Raw genomic sequence first — 6,832 nt, forward strand, 5'->3', positions numbered from 1 at the left:
CGAAGCAGAAAATGCTACTGTTGTGCATCCAGCGGGAGACGTACATACATATGTAGATACATACTTACAATAAGGATGTGAACATACATAAATGCGTGAGTGCGGGTGTGTGTGTATTTTATGTGATTACTTGGCGTGAACTTAATATGTGATTGAAGTTGGAATATTAGAAAAAATAGTATGTGGTTCAAGTGAAATATTTTTCAAAGAAAACCATCAAATTAAACAAGTAAGAAAGTCTAAGTTCGGGCGGAGCCGAACATTAAATACCCGGCGCAATTATTAAATATATGTTTTCCACCTTCCCGAAAGCTACCGCTACACGATAAGCCGGGGTGTATAAATTTTAAGTAAATTAGCGTCCTTAAATTTCGAAATATTGAAGTTTCAAGCATTTCTGAAATATACCGTTATATGAAAAGCGGTCGTAATTTTAGTCCGATTTCAATAATTTTCAACGCTTTGCTTTTATGTGGCAAGCACAATAACCATACCGAGTTTGGTTCAAATTGCTAGAACGGTTAGCGAGATACATATATGTGATCATAAGTGGGCGGTGCCACGCCCATTTTCCAAAATTGTATCATAAGCATATTTCTTGGTAAAAAATTGTTGCAACCATCTATTTTGAATAAATTAGCTTTAATATTTACTGATTTATCGAGGATTTCGTATTTTTCTAAATTACCGTTATATGGGATGTGGGCGTGGTTATTGTCCGATTTTAAAAATTTTTGGCCGTTTGGTATGGTGTAGCAGGACCAACAACTGTGCCAAGTTTGGAAAAAATTGGTGCAGCGGTTACCAAGATATACACATGTAACCATAAGTAGGCGTGGCTACGCCCATTTGCCAAAATTTTTTAATATTCTTATTTTTCGTCTAAAACTCATTGTAAATATCAATTTTGAGTGAATTATCTTTAGTAGTTACTAAAATATCGCACTTTTCGTTTTTCTGAAAATTACCGTTATATGGGAGGTAGGCGTGGTTATTGTCCGATTTCGCCCATTTTCAATACCATCCGTCCTATGCCAAAAAGAAGTCCACGTACCAAGTTTCGTTAAGATATCTCAATTTTTACTCGAGTTATCGTGTGCACAGACGGACGGACGGACGGACGGACGGACGGACGGACGGACGGACGGACGGACAGACAGTCACCGCTTAATCGATTTCTCTTTTCATTCTGATCATTTATGTATACATTTGTCTATATCTATCTCGATTCGTTTTGCCTGTTACAAACAACCGTTATGTGAACAAAGTTATAATACCCTTGTGCACAAGTGCGCTCGGGTATAAAAAAGTAAAATAAAAGATAAGGGAGCAAGTTGAGTTGTTGATTTGAAAGATTTAGATATTTGTGTATGTATGTATATTAAAATCATTGACCCAAGAAAAGTTTATTTTTAACTACACTATTGTACAGGCGCAGATGGTGCAAGTTTTTTTCTAAATAAATAATTGTTTGCATATTTATATAATAGAAGGACGAGCACGCTAATACAAGTTGGGGAGCAGGTGAAACCTTGGTCCACGCATTATCCAAAGAAGTCCGAGTACTCTGTACAGACCGCAGCGATACACACTTAGACCAATTTGACCCATTGTGATGACATTAAATACGAGCTCTTGGCCTTTCCCTTAGTTTCTCATATGATAGAACCATCGCGAACGTCCACAGTGGCAGAGATATTATTCTACATTCCCCACCACCTCCTCGTACTTGCAGGCACGACAGAAATCTTTAGCGGGGTTACCCGTTCACCTAGTATTCGCTCCCATTAGGCATTGTAATGTAATTATACCGAGAACTTATATATATAATGGGGCGATCATTTTGTATAAGAGTTTTGCATCTTTTCTCAATAATATATTGCCAGATCTGTTTTATAATGGAACATGTTGGTTCTTCCGCCCATCGTTCATTGGCCAATTTAAGGAAAATAGATTCTAATAGGTGTTTACTCGAAGCAGGTGGATATCTGCATCGTGCGCAGAGTTTACTTAGCAAATCTGATCATACAAATTTCGGTACCCAATAATTCCTTTTCGGTATCCAATCGGTCTGACTGAGTTATAGTTCGCCGAGTGGATGCAAGGACCGTCGATTCTCGCGGCAGTATATCTACGGGTATCATACTGACGATTACGAAAACTGCTTCGCCCGACACTGTTCTGAAGGCGCTGCAAACTCGGGGCGCGCATAAACGGAATGTTGAGTTGATTCCGCGGAAGTATGCTGGACACTGTGCCGTGTTTGACCAAATTGGGGCTGCATATAGTATTTGGCTTTTCACCACGCTCGCTAAGAGTAAACGCCTGCGCTGTTTCGGTCTTCGCGTATTAAGCATTATTCGCGATAGTCCCGTGATCATTGAAGCCGCTTTCGATAACAAAATCGCTAAAACCATCGATGACAAAATCGATATATAATCGACAAAAAAATCTATAACAAAATCGATTATAATGTCGATAAAAAAAATCGATAACAATGTCGATAATAATATCGATAACAAAACCAATAACAAAATCGACAAAAATATCGATTATTATATCGATAAGTCCAAGAATCCTTAAAATCTCTAAAATCCCGAAATAGTTCCCAGATTGAGGCTCTGTGCTTCTATCTATACCCTTTTCTCTATAATGACCGTTATTTTAATTTTTCTTCCCCTATCTTCATCTTTACTTTTATCGGTATTCTCACCATCTTTTTCTTTTTATTTATCTTTGTTTTTAATTTTATATTTATCATTTTCTTCTACATATTCCCCTTCACCTTTGCCCTTATATATATAAGTAAAGTGTTTAAATTTACCTTGGTCTTCATTTTTAACTTTATCTTTACGGAACCTTTGTTTTTGTTTTTATTTTTACCTTTACCTTTATTCTTTCTTTATCTATGGACGTACTCATCTTTACTTTCATTCTTGTATTGGTATTTTTCTAAGTGTTAATCTTTATCCTTTTATTAGCAAGTTTTTATTAAATTAATAACATGCATTCATGAAGCACTTGTTTCCATCCCAACCATCCGTTGCACTATTTCCGTTGCACCATTTCCGTTGAATTTGCAAATTTACTCTCAACCATCCAACCGCCGCTAAAGAAGTTTCACTTCAAAAAAAAATTAAAAATTAAATAGGTAATCATTACAATTTATAATCATTACTTAACAGTTCTGATTTCACTCTAATTTCGGCTATCAAAGCCCGTCTGCAATAAAAAATTATACACATACGTACATAAGTACGTGTGCATGTTCACATAATAAATATTAAAAATATTTTTTAATCTACAAGGATTACTAAAATATGCACTAGATACCTTTTGACAGGAAACCAACAATAGCCAGCAGCCTTGCACACCCTACTGAGTATTTACACCAAATATTTATTTATTCGTGTTTTTTGCCAAAAAACTCATTAATTCAAATCGCGCGCTCACACACTGCCACCCACATTTACCTTGCACTCATTTGCTTCCTCTTCACTTCCCTTACGACTAGCGCACTACACTGTTCTCTTCTTTCAATCACGAATTCTAAAGGCCACTCACGTACTATGCTACGTTTGGCAAAAAGATTTACGTCCTCGCAACCAGCAATGCGTAGAGGGTTAAAAATGAATTTGTGTGCTGGTCATACTCTGTTTATTTTTTGCTACATCGCATTTATTTTATATTACTAAATTTTTATGTGCGAAAGCGTTTTTAAGTATCTGTGTGTGTGTGTGTGAGTGTGTATGTGTGTGTGTGGCTGAATTGGTGCCACACATATGCTACAACACATTCACTTTACGCGACTGGGTACTTGTAATTCCGCATGGAAAAATTAAAAGACAAACCCCTGCAAATTTTGGAAAGTCATCGCCGTAAAAAAATGAATATGCAAAATGTGAAAAATTTAATTTCATGGAGACGGGAGAGCGCACTCCTACATGAGGTAAATACAAAAAATAAATCTGAAATTTGCAAGTGAATATTTTAAGCAAACCACGGCGGCATATTGGCTTGTTTTCGCACACAAACACACACACATACATGCATGCTAAACAAATTTGCATGTAGGAGTTGGTGTATTATGCGCATACATAAATAACGTGTCGTACATGTACAGCAACAGAAAGCGCAATAACAACAATAACATTCCTAACACCTCAACCTCAATAACCGCTACATGCAACGCTCTGGTTTATATTTGCTTTGTGGTTGTGTTGCATGGCTGCCATTGCTGTTGCTGCTGCTGCTGCTGCTACCCCTGTTGCTACCCAGCAAAAAATCAGTAATCGCTTTTATTGGTAACGTGTTCTTAAACGCATTGGCCTATAGTGTCTTCCAATTGTTTCGCTTCTTTTGGGCAATGTCGGTAATGCATAGCAGAATGTTTTACAATATTTTATTAATTTCGCTGCTTTGATTCATTGCGGGGAATGCAAAGTAGAATGCCTCACTGTAGTCAGCTGAAGTATAGAATGATTACCCAAAAATTCTTTTCGACCGTTACTTTCTATGGAAAATTCCATCGCATAAAAATCATGTTTTTCTTAGTTTAATTTACAGCGAAGTTGAAGTCAGTCAATGAAGTGAGGAAGTAAATTTAATTTAATATCTACATATGTATTAACATACCGAGTTTTAAGTAAGTTCTAAATACCTAAATACATACATATGTATGTATAAAAACTGATTTATAAAAATTGTGATACATTTTAATTTATTAAGATTATATTTTACTTTCTGTTTTCAATTTAATATATGTACATAAGTTTGTACTTATCTAGGCATTCTACGTTAGTTTCTTTGTAAGGCATTCTTTGTTCGATTCTCTGGATTCTGTTTATCCATGCGTTCTCCATTCATTTGCAGGTAATGCTGCGGGTAAGGGCCCATGCCCATGTAAGAGATAATGCCTTCTTGAACCGAAACGGTAAGCGATTCCCATCGGCTAATTCGATCCCATTTTAATTTCGGTGCTAATCGTGTTTTTTTGCTGGGTAGTGATAGCGTTGCTCCAGTGCTCCGCTGGTGGTGTTGGCGTTGCTTAAGCCGCTGCGGTTGCTGATGATAATGATGATGAAAATGTTCGCACAAATGCACGTAAGTGGTGTTGCTAAAATTCTGGTGAAGTGATTGCAGGGATTGTGCAAAAAAGAAAATCCTTTTTTAATTTTCAAATACTCAATTTCGCACAACTTTACCCCATATCGCTAGCCTGTTTTGGGGAGTGTTTTTTTTTTTTTTTTTTTTTTTTTTTTTTTTTTTTTTTTGGCCCTCTTCTGTACACTTTCATTTCGCGATTAGCAGACATTTTGCTGCCGGTTGAACGCATGAATATAAAAAGTCAGAAAATTAAGCGACGTATGCACAGTGTTCAAAGGCTGTTTAAAAGTTTAATTGAAGAGGGTATGGAAGAGGTAATTTCGTAATTTGTTTCGATATAGATTAAAAGCAAGGAACGTTATACATTTCGCCAAATTTTTTATTTTAACTTCGATTTGAGTTTGTTTTCTATACGACATCACAAGGCGAATTCATAGCGGTATTACAAAAACAAAAAAAAACTTACATGTATTTTGTGTTTACTTCGGCACACAAATGTTAAATTTCAGCTATTCTTCGCCCAAGGAAATAGAGGGAAAGAAAATTCCAAAAATTTTTCTTTCGCACCAACCCGCGAGGCGAATCAAAGCAGCTGTTCTAGCAACACCACCTTATATAAATTCGCCTTTCATATGCTCAGCTCATTACCACTGTAACTTCACTTTGAGATCACACTTGTTCCACTAAACCAACAAGCTTCAAATGTATGCCAATGTGCGATGCTTGGCTGCCTAGACAAGAGGACTTGCAAACATATTCACTTAGAATCGCGTATGTGTACAGGGTGTCCTAGACCAGCCGTCCACCCTCTCTAAAATGGAGGGAAATGTTTTCATTGAAAACCGAAAAAATTTTACATACTAAACCGGATATGCTCTATCTTTTGGTGGTATTCTACTTTCAGTTTCAACCAGAAGTGGGTTAAACCGACCGGAAGAAAGTTTTTCAAATTCCATGGATACAAATTCGTAACTCTTGTTTGACACTTTTTCCTCAGAAGCGCCGTTTTCAATTCCTAAATGACCTTCGAACGAATGATCTCGTCCTGTAGCTCGTTTTTGTAACACTTCTCTACCAATTATTTCTTTACCGTTAGGGAAAATACGTCATTCTCCGCTACTTATTAGCAGTAGAGAACAGAGCAGCGAATTCATATCTCAATTCACCTTGGTAGATAATTGTTACAGACACGAGCTACTGGTCTTCTAAATGGACAAATTTTTTTTTATAGGAAATCGAAAAAATACGAATTACCAAGTACCTATCTTATGGTTGTATTACCGACTTCCGGTTTCGACCGGAAATGGGTTATACTCACCGCAAATCCATTATTTTAAGTGGGACTACATATTTTTAAGACTGATTCTGATTCTGCGTAAAAGAATGCATACCTCTTGTTTGAAAATTTTTTCCGGCATGGACCGAAAGTGGTCAAACTAACCGGAAGTCCTTTTTAATTACACATGTATGTTTTTACTATAGGTTCGGATTCTGCAGACAAGTTTCATTTGAATATTTTTTCTCGGAAGTGCCCTTTTCAACGAGTTAAAGTTCGAAGGTCATTTAGAGATTGAGAAAAGAAAATGGACTTCCGGTCAGTTTATCCCTCTTACGGTCGAAACCGGAAGTCGAATACCAACAAAAGATAGAGCATCCCCGGCGGCGTTCAATAAAAAAACATATCCCCTATTTAAGAGGGGGTGAACGGGTGGTGTGGGACACCCTG

The sequence above is a fragment of the Rhagoletis pomonella genome, unplaced genomic scaffold (genome assembly GCF_013731165.1).
Source record: "Rhagoletis pomonella isolate Grant_MI unplaced genomic scaffold, Rhpom_1.0 Rhpom_scaffold_00007, whole genome shotgun sequence".
Taxonomy (NCBI): domain Eukaryota; kingdom Metazoa; phylum Arthropoda; class Insecta; order Diptera; family Tephritidae; genus Rhagoletis; species Rhagoletis pomonella.